This window comes from Orcinus orca, chromosome 21 (genome assembly GCF_937001465.1).
Source record: "Orcinus orca chromosome 21, mOrcOrc1.1, whole genome shotgun sequence".
NCBI classification, from domain to species: Eukaryota; Metazoa; Chordata; class Mammalia; order Artiodactyla; family Delphinidae; genus Orcinus; species Orcinus orca.
The window spans coordinates 12,523,660-12,539,808 of record NC_064579.1 but is presented as its reverse complement, the minus strand read 5'-3'; positions in this window follow the sequence as shown (position 1 = coordinate 12,539,808).

Sequence of the window (16,149 nt, the reverse complement as noted above, 5' to 3'; positions counted from 1 at the left end):
CACCGAGAAGGAATTTCAATTTCGGGCCTTTCCTCCAGAGAATGCGGCATGTGAGGACGAGCTCCTGGAGTTCATCTGAACCCCATCACTTTTCAGATGAGGAAACGAGCCGTCAGAGGTGAAGTGACCTGCTTCAAATCACGCCCAATGTGTGGACGAGAAGGGACGTAAACTCGCGTCCCCTGACAACACCACGCTGCCTCTCAAATGTCGTATCGTTTTTCATTTCCTTTTCGCATTCTCTCTGTGGTTTGAGTTGAGCATGTCGGGTGTGAGAGCCAGCAAGACCTGCCGAGCGCATAGAAGGTTCTCTGTATATTTCCTGACTGAAGGCCTCATCTTATGCTTAAGAGGAAAGTTTTCAAAACAAAAAAGATTCAGGCCCACCTCCTAGGTCAGCTACTTATCACTGCAGGATCTTGAGCAGATGACTTGGCCTCTCTGAGTCTCAGTTTCCCTTTATCATCAAATGCAGATGACAATCTCTCACAGACCATTTTGAAGCATGGGTAAGATCATGTACACGAAGTCTCTGGCTCACTGAATGCTGCTCTGCCGCTAGCCAGAGCTTACAGAAAAGGAAACAAAGGCCAGAAGAAGGTTAAGCAATTTTGTCCAAAGTAACTCACTCTTTAAGGTATTGCTTAGATGAAAACCTGGGTCTCTGGAAACTGGGACAGTCCTTTTCATTCTCCTACATTAGCTCCTATTCATCATGGCTCACTGTTCAGGGGCTCAAGACAGTCATTGATTAGAATTCAATATCTTAGATTATTAAAGAAAGATTTGCAATAACCTCAGGTATGGAGGTACAGGTAAGCTACTGTAACCCAGTGTCTACAGTAAAATATTACAAGGTCTGAGTTACACTGTCAGTTCAGAAAAGACTTTTTAAAAATCCCATTGACACAAGACACCACTGGAAGCTGGAAGAGGGCATTTTTAAGGAAGACATAGGTGTGTAAGGACGGAAGAAATTGGAGTCACAGTATCAGAGAATATTCACGTCGCCCCAATGAGCGCTGTGTGGTCTGGACAAACTGCTCCATCTCTCTGAGCCTGTGTCCTTGTCATGTGGAGTTAGGACCAGCTAATGGCTGAGATCTCACCTAGCTTTAAAACAAGCCTGGGATGAATCCTGCAAAGATGATTGGCTCAGACCTAGGTCTTGACATTATTGAGAAGGATCCCTTAGCTTCAGGTTGAATTTAGGGAAAGAAATTTGCCAGCTGACAACTGGAATAAGAGAGGATTTCGTGAAAGTGGCAACATTAGGAATGTCACAGCTCCCACCAGCTCCACTGTTAATTGACTTTCTGTCTACAATATTGGGTGAATTTGCTGCTAAAACCAAGTGTTTTCTTTGCAACTGGCTTCATATCCTTAATGTTCACACACACACCCCCGCCCGGCCAAAGCTGTATTCAGTTGCCCTTATTTCCAAAAGGAAACCAGCATTTCTATTGTTACTATTGCCATAAAAATTTTGACATATAAAGAGAACAGTGCCCCCTAGTGGAAGTATAATCCAATCAGGCAGCCAGGCCCACCATTAAAAGCTGTCGGATGGTGTTCATATTTGAAAAATTGTTCCTACAACCTCCTTCCAAAAGTCATTTGTGCTGCCAAAAAATGTACATTGGGTTTAAGCTTCTACCAGGGAAACGTTCCTGTTGTGGTTTTCTTTAAAGGACGGAAACCAGATTCATAATTTGGGGTCAGGATAAGGAGAAGATAGAACAAGAAAAGGATCAAGAGTTAGGAACATACAAGAAAAAAAGGGCAAAGGACAAAACACAGACAAAGGAAGGATGACATGAAAATACACAGTACATGAAAACACATTTTTTCTTAATTTTATTGAACTGCATTCTTGACACAAAATGCTTTAGATGGAGAGAGATGCCTTATTCTAAAACAATCCCTACCAAAGACCCTGTTTTAAGAGGAGCACCTTGTGTGACATTCGACGGGCAATGACTCCATTCCTAATAATGAAACAAACTACCACCACCCAACACCTGACCTAACAGAACAGACATTTTATGTCTTGTTCATGTTGTGCTTGAGGGCTTTTAAAAAGGGAAAAAGTGTGCCTGTTGCCAAGTGAGAGCTTTAGCAACTGTGTGAGTGGGGTAGGTGAGCGGGAGACATTGACAAATGACACAAACCCAGAGCCAGGCGCCTCCCGTGGCTTCACTCTAAGTGACCTCCGTGCTCAGGGGGACACTGCTCCCACCGAGGGGCCCACGGTGGCCTCCCAGTGGCTTCTGGGGTAGATGGATGAAGAGTTTCTCTTTTCATAGTCATGCGTTTATAATAATGCGTATTAGGAAAACAATTAAACTGCCATGTCAAAGCCGTGAACTTAAGGATACCATTTTTAACAAGAGGCCGCGTTTTTTTCCAAAGTGAGTTATTTTAAAGACAAATACTAAATAAATAATGAAATGGGTGGAAAGGAGGGGCGGTGAAAATCATGAGTGAGCTCTCAGAATCACTGAGGTTCGGAAAACCCTGCTGTAAGTAGCAGATACTATTCGAGTATTTTCCTCTCCTTTCTCTGGTGACACAGTAGACTGATTTCCTCTCATGTTTTACTCGGTCTGTTTTGCTTCTTTCGTTGGCCTGGCTCCTGTCTTTACCTGACACATTTCCCGCTGCTCAGAACCAATTACAATGTTGATGTGGAGGACAGCCCTCCTTCTCCAGGCCTGTCCGGCAGTTGTTCCAAAACTGAGGCCCAGCTCAGGGGGCATCACTAGACTGTCCCCGGCAGCTTGTCTCCAAATCGGGCATCCTCCCGGACCTTCCTGCCCTCCCCTCCAGCATCCCCCAGCTCACTCCTCCCCGCAAAAGAAGGGCCACGTGCCAATGACACACACGGTCAACAGCTCCAGCAGTGGGGAAGATGGGCTCCTGCCTGAGGACAGGAAGAAGGCAGCTGCTGCAATCCTGAAGCCTCCTTTTCTCACACGGGATCCCCGAGAAGCCTCTGCCATCGACACCATGGATAGGCAGAGGGGAAAGGGCTGCACCGAGAACCTTCCATCTGAGCCACCTCGGGCGTTCCCCCCACCAGCACCTTGCCAGTGTGGGCCCGGGTCTGTCCTCCAGGGCTCATCCCAATTCAGTTAAGAAGCATTTCTCATTTATGGGATGACCGAAAAGTGGGTTCTTGAGTCATTTTTCCCTTCAAGACGTCATTGCAGGAATGCAACCCGCCACCTAACTTACAGTATCTCAGAACCAGTAAGAGCCCCCTTTGTGCACAGCTGACTTTTCCACAGTCTGTGCTTTGATTGGTGCTGTTCTTCCACTCTAATGCCCTGGAGAGCCTCTGATGAGTCAACCAGTCAAAGTCCAGAACCCTGAAACAGTCAGCAACCCACTGGCCATGAAGAGCTTCCCAATCCTGCCTCCTCATCAGAATGGACAAGACTCAAGATTGAGAACAGATTAGCCCATTTGGGGTAACATACAAACTGGCACTGAATGCTCTCATTCCTCTTTGCACGCAGAGTTTGGGGGCATCTACTCAGTGGTGCACTAGTCAATGTTTGATAATCAGTTCTGGGTGTTGGGAGATGGGGGGCAGAGTCCTGGTTTGTAGCCTTTGCCAATTTCTGTGGTGTAAATACTCCCATCATAGCCAATTTCAAGCTACCAGCATGATGTTAACTGACTGGCAAAATTCCTGAAAATTTAACAATCAGCTCTTGCAAGTCTGTTCAAGCCTGCTGCGTCATCATACTGCGTGTACTTCCTACGTGTATGTGCTACAGAGTTCTTTAATAGCACTCGGTGTTGCGTGTTTGGGAATGCTTCTAATTCTCTTCACTGGTGCCAGGATCTCTGACACACTCCCTCATCTTCCCAGCATCCTTCCTTTTCCTTCTCCACTTTCTCACTTTTTCAAAAACTCCTCACATTCTTCCTCTATGGGTTCTCATCCTGTATGTCCCTTCAGGACATGGGGAACTGAAATGATACATTTCTATTACACCATGTCACTCCCTCTGTGATAGCTGAAGTTTGGGCAGAGCTGGGAACAAGCAAGATGGGGATTAAAGATTCCACAGTTGCTACAGGCACAGTTCAACTATAAAAATTATTGAAGGTTGATAATTAGAGATCCAAAGCTGAATAAGACAGTCTCTGCCTTCTAAAAGCTCATTGGACAAACGAGAAGACGGCAAATAATGTCCCCAGAGCAGACATTAAAAAATCACAGAGTTCACATGCAGGTGTTTTTTTTTTGTTGTTTGTTTTATCTATCTCGATAGAGTGGTCCAGGCAGTACCTACTAATTCATCAGAGTTGGCACTCAAAATGAAATATATTTGCCATCCTTGACCTAGGAGAATAAATGCAGTAAGTGCAGGAGAGAAAAGACAGGAAAAGTGTAAAAGAAGCAAAGGTGCATATGAGGCAGTGGGGCAGGGATTGCCATAGACAAGCTTAATCACTATTTATGCCCAAAGCTGACCCTGTCTGTGGACTTAGCTCTAAGTGAGTGCATCTCAGGGCCAACATGAAAACCTGCTCTTCTGTTCCTGGGGACTGTCCCTGGCAGGAATCAGTGAGAGGGTACCAGCATACCTGAGTCCATGGGCGTGAGGATGATGGAAGGGGCTAGGCTGATCGCAGGGTAACAGAAGGCTGGGGTTTGAAAGAGGTCACACGAATAGTGGAAGTCACGCTGTGCATTTAGAAACAGTTCCAAGCAAGGGGTTCCAGCCATGATCTACTTCCTTCAAGGCAGGTGGCTGCCTGCTCTGGGGGCCCCTTAAGAAGGAGATTCATACTCAGCCTGTACAGAATCTGATTATTACCTCCTGCATCTCTGGGGACCTGGGATTTTATGTTCAAATGTGTGATCTGGGGGTCTACAGCTGACCACAGAGATGATGAATTCTTTTCGATGGAAGACAAGGGAATTGAGTTTTAACACACACTGCCTAGACACCCATATCCTAATCCCAGACATCAGTGCTCCATGCGGGAAAGGAGTGCCCCAGGGACGACGAGCAGTACAAGCAAGATTGCAGGCACTTTGGGGACTGCAGCCTTTGTAGTCACACACAGAGTTCCTAGATTCTGGATGTTTCTTGTCTCAAACTCTAGGATCTCATGGCTCCCTGAGCTTCCTGACCCCCAAACCTCTGACCCGGAGGGACACAGCCTTGCCACAGCTGCATTTGAATCTGTGTGGCCCTTTCTAAAACTATGTTTTTTAAAAAGAACCTCTGGAATGGACCAGTGAGAGGTATCCAGTTGAATGGATCTTTGCTGGTGAAATCCAGGCACTGTGGTTCCACGCCCGTCCCTTCCTCCATAACACTGGCTTAACCACACCTTTGCTGAAAGGTGGGTCTTGTCCACAGAACTGATGTGTAGAAAAGATCCAAGAGATAGAAAGCAAAGCTCAACACGAGATGACCCAGCTGAAAATGTTGCCTCAAACAGGTTCTCCAGAGCCCTTAACCCTGGGGGAGGAATGCAGAGAAGTTCAGCGATTTGGTAGCAACGTTACTCATGCTCCCACGGAGGTGTTGTTGCCTTTTCTAGATTCTGATTAAAAGGGAACAAACTGCTTCTGCTAGATCAGGCGTTGGGCGGTGGTGGTTTGCTTTATTATTAGGAATGGAGTCATTGCCCGTCCAATGTCATACAAGGTGCCCCTCCTAAAACAGGGTCTCTGGTGGAGATTATTCTAGAACAAGGCATTTCCCTCCATCTAAGCATTTTGTGTCAAGAATAAAGTTCAATAAAATTAAGGAAGAAAAATAGCCAGAAGTAAAATGCATTCTCATGTCGTCGTTCTTCTTTTGTCTGTGTTCTGTCCTCTGCCCCTTCTTTAATGTCGGATCTCTTGAGCTGTCACCTCAGCATGGGTTTGACCTCTCAATTCCCTATGTCCCCACCAGCCATAAGCTCCTTTGGGAGTACCAGCTGGACCTTATACCACTCAAGTTCCCTCAGCATCCAGCCGTGTACTTGGAATATACTACGTATGCTTGATAAAGATCTTTTGATTTGATCCCCTCACAGATGATTAACTCAATGCTAAAACCAACCCTTCCCTCCTTTAAGGAATCCCAGTGATTATTGTCATGAACGAGGTGCTTGGGGCAGCTTGAAAATTTTTATGGCTCTATATAACATAGATAACTAATAAGAACCTACTGTATAGCACAGAAAACTCTACTCAATACTCTGTAATGACCTATATGGGAATAGAATCTAAAAAAGAGTGGATATATGTATATGTACAACGGATTCACTTTGCTGCACAGCAGGAACTAACAATATTGTAAATCAACTATAGTCCAATAAAAATTAATTTAAAAAAATTTTTTTTAAAAGAAAAATTTTATGGCATTTTTTCAGCTTTATTGAGGTATAATTGACAAATAAAAATTGTAAGATATTTAAAGTGTATGTCTTCGTGATTTGATATACATATACATTGTGAAAGGATTCCCCCATCTAGTTAATTAACACACCCATCACGTCACATATTTATCTTTTGTGTGTGTATGAGGACATTTAAGTTCTACTCTCTCAGCAAATTTCAGTTATGTAAGTATTATCAGCTACAGTGACCATGTTACACATTAGATCATCAGACCTTATTAATCTTACAGCTGAAAGTCTGCATCCTTTTACCAACCTCTCCCGATTTCCCCCACCCACCCTAGGCCCTGGCAACCACTTTTTTACTCTCTGTTTCTATGAGTTTGACTGTTTTTTAGATTCCACAAATAACTGATATCATGTAGTATTTGTCTTTTACTGTCTGACTTACTTCACTTAGCATATTGCCCTCGGGGTCCATCCATATTGTCGCAAATGGCAGGATTTCCTTCTTTGTCATGGCTGAATAATAATAATATGTATAACCACATCTTCCTTATCCATTCACCCATTGACAGACACTTAGGTTGTTTCCATATCTTGGCTATTATGAATAATGCTACAATGAACATTAGGACAGATATCTCTTAGATATCCTGCTTTCATTTCCTTTGGATGTATACCCAGAAGTGGGACTGCTGGATCATGTGGTAGTTCTACTTTCAATTTTTTGAAGAACCCCCACACTGTTTTCCATAATGGCTGCACCAATTTATATTCCCACCAACAGTGCACAAGGGTTCCCTCTTATCCACATTCTCGTACAGCAGATATTTTGACTGAAGACACCACAAAGAGAATGCTCATTATTTTGAAAGGAGCCTCTTCCATTATTGCAAAATTCTTACTTTTAATTCTTAGATGTCCATAAAAACTGAACCTCCTCTATGGGAAGTGGTTACCCTGCATTCGGTGAAACTTCTTCAGGGACTGGGAACGTATTCCATCAAGAGGCAGCCCACCTTTTCTTTTGACTTTCATGCCACTAGAAATTTCTGCTTTATCAAGGGCTGAAATGTATTTCTATAGGACTCTTCCATCGGTATTACCGCACTCCTTCGGAACATTTCGGACAAGCTGATTGTTCTTCTACACTACAGCCCTTCCCATATTGAGGTTATAATATAGGATGTGGGAAGGGTCCCTTCTCCCCTTCATCTCATTTTACTCAGAAAAGAAGCTTTTGCTCCTGTCTCGTAGATAATCTTATTGGTGAGCCCCTGATGCTTACTGGATGTAATTTACTTGTGGGCCTGATTACTGAACTTCCAAGGCAGGTCTCGGGCTAGCAGGCTCCTCCTTCCCTGCTTGGGAGCCGGGGGACTCTTGCCTGCTCTTTGCACCTCCTGCAAGCTAAGTGCCGCACGGTACCTGCCTCCATGGGAAGGAGTTCGGGTAGGGCTTTGGAATGGCGGCACATCAGCCATGCCTGCCCTGTTCTTTTAGGAACTGGTCTTCAGCCATGCAGGTGGTTGGGTACCTGGACTTGGACTTTGCTTTGTAGACCTATCTCCAACCTCCACGCTCTCAATTGCTTCCTTTCTCTGTCTCTTTTTCTCTCACACACAGTCTCCTCCTCACTCCCCTTCCTTCCCTCTTTCTCTCTCCCCCTCTTCATGCCTGAATGTGTGGTTGTGGGGACCCTACAGGTCCACAAGTCATACCTTCAATTTTGAAATCAAAACGGCTTTGAAAACTGAGTTTGCCGTAAGATTGAAACAAACTCATTTGGCAGTGAAACTTGGTGTGAGCTGCCAGGAAGCTATACAGTAGTAGTCTTCATTTATCCCACTGAGTGTGACTATCCAGGCATTATGGCTACAGAAATATTAATGTATTTCATTACAGCATGTGCCCTCTAACCCACTGGGGCATGTGCACCTTCCTAAAATTCAGAACATTCTGAATTCCAAACTTATACCACGTTTTCCAAAACAGTTTTCCTTTTTCTTTTTTAATTTACCTTTGAATTTTGCATGATATAAATTCCTGATTAAAAGCATGGTATGCTATTTCTCATTTGCCTAGTAAACCCTTGTTTTTACACTTCATGAGTAAGAATTTTGCATGATATAAATTCCTGGGATGTATCTGCTGACCCTTTGTGGTGTTGGAGTTTGGCCCTGTCTTTAACACATTCACCCATGATTTAAAAGAAGAAATGGGAGGCCAGTGGCCAGATTTGCATGTGACTTGAAGCCCAGAAGGACACTAAACAGACTGAATAACAAAATCAAGATCCAAAAATATCTTAATCTGAATGAAGGGACTAATTAAAAAAGAAGGAATTTAAAAGCAGTTGTTTGCCTTTATCCATGAATTAGAGCCTTTGACTTATGATCATTTAATGAATTAAGAATCCACCTAACTTGACATGAGAAAGTTTATCAAATGCTTTGCTACAATCCAGACACACTACTTCCCCCACTTTGCTGATACATCTGGTCTACCAACTTCCAGACCTTGGACTATGGCTTTCACCTGACAACCCTAGTGAACTCGGTTGGAATCACAGCTTCCTGTGACGTAGTCACGTGATCACAGTGTCCTATATGACACAGTCACTGACTCCAAGCTTTTTTCCCCTATAACATCCACCCTTCCGTTCTAAATACAGCAAATCTAATTCTTATTTTAAGTGCAGTGGTTTTTACTCTGAAAATAGCCAGAAAGTCTGCCTATGTCTATTCCAAATTCAAATTCCCTTTGTTAGGAGTTAAAAATGAAAAAGATTGGGCTTCCCTGGTGGCGCAGTGGTTGAGCGTCCACCTGCCGATGCAGGGGACACGGGTTCGTGCCCCGGTCCGGGAAGATCCCACATGCCACGGAGCGGCTGGGCCCGTGAGCCATGGCCGCTGAGCCTGCGCGTCCGGATCCTGTGCTCCACAACGGGAGAGGCCACAACAGTGAGAGGCCCGCGTACCACAAAAAAAAAAAAAAAAAGAAAAGAAAAATGAAAAAGATAACTGGACGGTGAAAATTTTTTGTTTCTTTAGTCACCTCTAGAACCAGTAGTTCTTCTCACAATACAGAATTTTTGGGTTTTTCATTTCTGTGTGTCTTTTTTAACCTGATGGGTTTTTATGAGTACTAAATAAATAAATATGTAGGGTTATAGGTAAACTTTGGTTTCTTCTTTTTGTTTATTTGAATAATGTAAACTTATTTCTTTATAAGGAACATGTCTTTTGATTGAAGAAAAAAAATAATACAGGTCCTAACAATCCCCCTCCCCCCAGCCTTGGAGAACAGCAGCGATTTGGCTGGATGAATGTGTAGGGGCCTCTCCTGGCTGTAGAGAGGAAGGACCACAGTCACTTCCTTTGCCTTGGGCCTCCTGAGAATCAGCACTGGTCCAGTTGACTGTGAACTTGCGGCCTGTGGGAAAAGGGCCACCTGGACACAGGCAAGTGTTGTGAGGACTCCAAGTTTAAGGAGACTTTCAGGGAAAGCCAGTTGGAGTCTTCAGGTGTGGTCCTTTAGCTGAAAAGGCCGGCTGTGTTTCAGGGGTAGGACAGGACCTCTGAACATGATAAGAAACCCACTGCGCACTGGCTAGTCACCATAGGTTGACAATAAGATGAGCTAGGTCAGTACAGGTGCTGCATTCTACCACCACCAGAGTTATGGATACACAGGCTTACCTCAGAAATATTGCAGGTTTGGTTCAGGACGACCACAATAAAGCAAATAATAGAATAAAGTGAATCACATGAATTTTTTAGGTTTCCTAGTGCATATTAAAGTTACGTTTACACTATACTGTAGCCTATGAAGTGTGCAATAGCATTATGTCTAAAAAAACAACGTACATGCCTTAGTCAAAAAATACTTTATTACTAAAAAATGCTAACCATCATCTGAGCCTTCAGCAAGTCATAGTAGTAACATCAAAGATCACTGATCACAGGACACCATAACAAATATAATAATAATGAAAAAGTTTGAAATAGTGTGAGAATTACCAAAATATGACAGAGACACAAAGTGAGCAAATGCTGTTAGCAAAATGGCTCAGATAGACTTGCTCAATGCAGGGTTACCACAAACCTTCAATCTGTTAAAAAAAAAACCATAACATAATATCTGCAAAGTGTCATAAAATGAGGTCTGCTTATACAAGGGAGTTTGGGATAATCCAATACTTAATTTTTCATTCCAAGTTTTTCATTGATAAAAAGAGATAATAACAACCTCTAACCTGGTGGTCTCTGAAATGTCTAAGGAAATTGATGTCAGGCTCTCAAGTTACTCTGAGAAGGAAGGCTGACTTACAATCACAATTACTGACCCTCAAGGAGCCAGTGTGGAGACATTGTGCGAGATTGAGCTAATTGCCTATGAATAATAAGAATGGATTAACCGTTCATATTTCAAGTTTTTACTGTGTGAAAGGCACAGCTCTAAGCACTTCACATGAATTAGGACATTTTGTCCTCAAAATAACCCTACGAGACAGGTACTATAATTATCCCTATTCTATAGCTGGGAAAGAGAGGCACAAAGAGGCTAAGACATCACCATGACACATATCTAAGGAGTGTCAGCGCCAGACTGTACGCCCTGATATCTGGCTCTACAATCCACGCTCCCAAGTCCTCCCTTACCCTGGCAAAGTGGTCCTGCAGGATACTCTAGTGAGTTCACAGCTAATCAAGTGCATCAACTTGCACACAAATGGGTTTAGATTGACATTGATCATTTTATCTTTTTAATCTTTTTAATCTTTAAGCTTATCCTCCACTACTGATTATTCACAAGCATGAAGATAAAAATAGCAAGGACAGATCGGGGAAACTGACTAATAGTGACTTGCTGCCCCCCATGCAAGACGTAGGCTGAAAAGATGCTGAAGAATGTCCCTAACAGCAAGCTTGCCGGGCAGAAGCTGGTACTTGCTTTAAAATAATCCCCCCAAAAAGCAACCTGGTGGAAATCCTAATATCTTCCCCTGTGTGACCCCACCTCCTCATGAGTTTGGAAACAGAGGCAAAATCATCTTCCACAGCCAATTCTCTAACTATATCTGCCAGAGAAAACTGGCATCTCTTGCCCAAGACCTCTGCATCTAGAGGCTCACACATCCTTGACCCAGTTGGAGCCCAGGCAAAGACTTCAATGTTCTCCTGTAACAGAACAGGAGGACACAGAAACCTAGGCACAGAATCCTAGCATGTGTGAAATGCAAGGATCTAGTGAGTTACAGAACGAGGTCCCCTTATTTTTAAAGGGGATAAAATTGAAGCAAGGTTGGTGAAGTCATTCACTTTATTTTTTTTTTACACATTGCTAAGCCTTTCATTTATTAAAGTAATTAAATTTCCAATCATAAAACTTTCTCATAAAGAATATTCTAGTCCCAGATAGTTTCACTTTTGAACTTATTCAAACTTTAAGGAAGACATTTTCTTTTTTTTTTTTTAATTTTTATTGGAGTATAGTTGCTTTACAATGTTGTGTTAGTTTCTGCTGTACAGCAAAGTGAATCAGCTATACATATACACATATGCCCTCTTTTTTGGATTTCCTTCCCATTTAGGTCACCACAGAGCACTGAGTAGAGTTCCCTGTGCTATACAGTAGGTTCAAGGAAGACATTTTCTAATGAACAATATTCTTCAGAAAAGTGAGGAATAGGAAATATTTTCCAATCAGTTTCATGAAGGAATATAACCCTCCTACGTAATCATGACAAAGACATTACAAAAAAAGGAAGCCACAGTGAAGTCATTTACTTTAGATCACGCAGCTAGTCAATGTCTTATTCCTCTTTGTTTCCCTGGAAGTTGAGCATAGAAGGTGCTCAGTAAATGTTTAATGAATTATCTGTGTGAGTTTATGGAGGTGTCTTCATCTCTCTGGTCTCAGTGTTAGCAACTATAAAATATGGACAATAATACGGTCTATATGCCCTACAGAATTATTGTGAGATGAGGATCAAATAAAATTTATCCTTCTTCCCCTCCTACATACAAATACACCCAGACCTTTCCTCCAAATAAACGCACAAGCAGGAAAGGAAAGAGGCACACTGTCAATCCTCTCCTCTCTCCATCCTCCATCTTAAAGATTTTGAAACAAGGCAGCGTGGTGACTTGGGCAAACCCAGACTTTGACTGAGGCTGGGCTAGGAAACCAGAGAGGAAAACCAGTTGACTTGGTGGGGTTTGGGGTTCTTGATATCTTGGGTTTTTTTTAATATAATCAATTGAATTTTATTCCTACAATAGGGAGAAATTTAAGTTTAAAATAGTCATACTCTATTCAAGCATCTTAGAGATGACCTGGATCAATCCTTTCACTTTAGAGATGAAAGTAAAATCAAAATTTGGCCCCACGTCACACGGCAGGTCAGGAGCAAGACTCCTGACTCCTGATCGTCTCATTAAACAATCACCTTGACACGTGGCTTCCAGAAGGGACAGTATCGTCCTTGGCAAGATGCAGACCTGCTCTAAAGCTGTTGGTACCTGTAGCCATTGTACGTTTAGTCACATCTGGGCAAGTGACTAACTTCTGGAGCCAGGCCTCCTCCCCCTCCTTGATTTCCCATCCTTGCATTTCTTTAGCAGATGTTGCAAAGTGCAAAGTTCCCAGGGGCCTTCTCATTACAAACCCAGCCGCCTTGACCCTGTCCTCCTCCAGGATGTGCAGCACGTGACTGCTTGGCCAATTCATCCTTGTCCAAATGCTCCACCCTCCCCTTTCCGGCACCGTTACAACCACTCCTTCCCTGGAGCCCTTTCTCCCTCCCACCCTGGATATAGACAGAGAATCCCAGGTTTCAGCAATAATCCTCAGTCAGAGAATTCCTTTATTTTCATTCAAGCTCTGCCCTCTCTTCTGAGCCCTAAATAAGCATTTCCACGTTAATATCCGTCTGCCAACCCCACCCTCCAAACCCAACGGTCCAAAGGAATGTGTGGTCTTCCATTCCCACCTCCTTCCGTCCCTGACTTCCCATTTCCACACCAGCGTTGCCTTTTCACGTACCTGACCTAGAAACCTGACACTTGTCTTCACTCCTTCTTCTATTTCGGCCCCTGCTCCAAATAGCTTCAGAACCCTTCCTGCAGGTCCTACCATTGTCATGCTTCTCAAAGTATCCCACTCTTTCTATTCTTGCTGCCACAATTCTATTTCTGGCATGATAGCCCTAATCTTCCTGCATCCAGACATCCTCCCACTCAATCTATTTTGCAGACTGTTCTAGAATTGTCTTCCTTAAAACCCAGATATGATCAGGAACTTTATTGCTCAGTAATCGTCGATGGCTTCACAGTGTTCACCAGAGTCAATAAAAATTCCTGAGCATGGCTGTATTAGTCAGGGTTCTCCAGAGAAACAGAATCAGTGGTATACATATACTATATATATGTGTATACATGTATACATATATACACGTACATATAGTATATATATGCATTTAGAGAGAGAGAGAGAGAAAGAGATTTATTATAAGGAATTGGCTCATGTGATTATGGAGCCTGACAAGTCCCCAGATCTGCAGGGTGAGCTGGCAAGTCAGAGGCCCAGGAGAGCAGATAGTTTAGTTCCAGTCTGAGTCTGAAGACCTGCAAACTAGGAGAGCTGATGGTGTAGTTCCCATCAGAATGCTATCAGGCTCAAGTCCCAGGAAGAGTCGATGTTTCAGTTCAAGTCTAAAGGCAGGAAAAAGGCCAATGTCCCAGTTCAAAGGCAGTCAGGCAGGAGGAGATTCTCTCTTACTCAAGGGAGGGTCAGCCTTTTGTTCTATTCAGGCCTTCAACTGATTGGATGAGGTTCACCCATGTCAGGAAGGTCAATCTGCTTTATACAGTCTTCCAATTTAAATGTTAATCTCATCCCAAAACATCCTCACAGAAACACTCTAAATATTTGACCAAATATCTGGGCACTTCATGGCCCAGTCAAGTTGACACATAATCTAACTATCACAACCATCGTTACAGACATTTTAGAACACGTCCTCATTAAACTGTGATAGGTTTCTAGAACACTCACTCTGTGCTAGGCACAGTGCTATATGCTTTCACATTATTACAAGTATACTAAGTCCCACGACTTCGAAGTCATAAATAGAAATGGTAATGTGTGTTCTCATATTTTCAACCTACAGCAAAATAAAACCAGAACTAAGTGAACTTTCTAAAGTGGTAGGATAGGGAGGGTGGGAGGGAGATGCAAGAGGGAGGAGATACGGGGATATATGTATATGTATAACTGATTCATTTTGTTATAAAGCAGAAACTAACACACCACTGTAAAGCAATTATACGCCAATAAAGATGTTTTAAAAAAAAGAAATACTAAACAATTAGGAAACAAACCAATTATGGGAATTATTCATATCTAACATTCTTGAGCACCTGCCATGTGCCCGTCACTGGGGTAAGTGTTTACAAGCGTTGGCTTACTTAAATGTCACAAGAAGCCCCTGAGTCATTATTATGGCTCATTTACAAAAGACAAAACTGAAGAGTAAAGAGGTTAATGACTTGTCTAATGTCAGAGACTCAGAGGTTGCAAAGCTGAACAGGAACTCAGGTGGGTCCAATTTTTAAGCCCCTACCCTTACCCTTTACACTCTACTGCCTTATTAGTAACAGCCTGCAAGAGGCGCCAGGAGAATGACTCCATCTCCTTGTCCCCTACAACTTCATCCTCCTGTTTGCACGAAGAAAAGGGACAAGAAATCATATACCTTAAATATAAAGCATGGGATTCTTGTTTAAAATTCCAATTTGGGGAACTTCCCTGGTGGTGCAGTGGTTAAGAATCCGCCTGCCAATGCAGGAGACACGGGTTCGAGCCCTGGTCCAGGAATATCCCACATGCCGCAGAGCAACTAAGCCCGTGAGCCACAGCTACTGAGCCTGCGCTCTAGAGCCCGTGAGCCACAACTACTGAGCCCGTGTGCTACAACTACTGAACCCGCGTGCCACAACTACTGAAGCCTGCTCACCTAGAGCCCGCGCTCCACAAGAGAAGCCACCGCAATGAGAAGCCTGCACACCGCAACAAAGAGTAGCCCTCACGCGCCGCAACTAAAGACCATGCGCAGCAGCGAAGAACCCAACGCGGCCAAAAATAAATAAGTAAATAAATTTATTAAAAAATAAAATAAAATTCCAATTTTTGTTTTGATAGTGTTTACAGAAGACATTGTAAGTCTCACGACAGGACAGTGCCAAGGTCTAGTGTTTGGATGTACTTGTACTGGCAGGGATCCAAATCTACACTGAGGCCATGGAGTGCCACCCCTCAGGTCACAAAGCACTTTCCCACACTCTCTCCCTGAACTCTCACTGTGACCTGGAAAGGTATTAACATCCTTATCGTTAAAAATAAACTGTTTTATATATAGTAGTGCGTATATGTTAATCCCAACCTCCTAATTTATCCCTCCCCCACCTTTCCCCTTTGGTAACCTTAAGTCTGTTTTCTACGTCTGTGAGTCTCTGTTTTGTACATAAGTTCATTTGTAAATATCTTTTTCTCAGATTCCGCATGTAAATGATATCATATGGTATTTCTCTTTCTCTCTCTGGCTTACTTCACTTAGTATGATAATCTCTAGGTCCATCCATGTTGCTGAAAACGGCATTACTGCATTCTTTTTTATGGCTGAGTAATAGTACAGGGAACTATACTCAATATTTTGTAATAACCTATAAGGAAAAGAATCTGAAAAAGAATATATATACATGTATAACTGAATCATTGTGC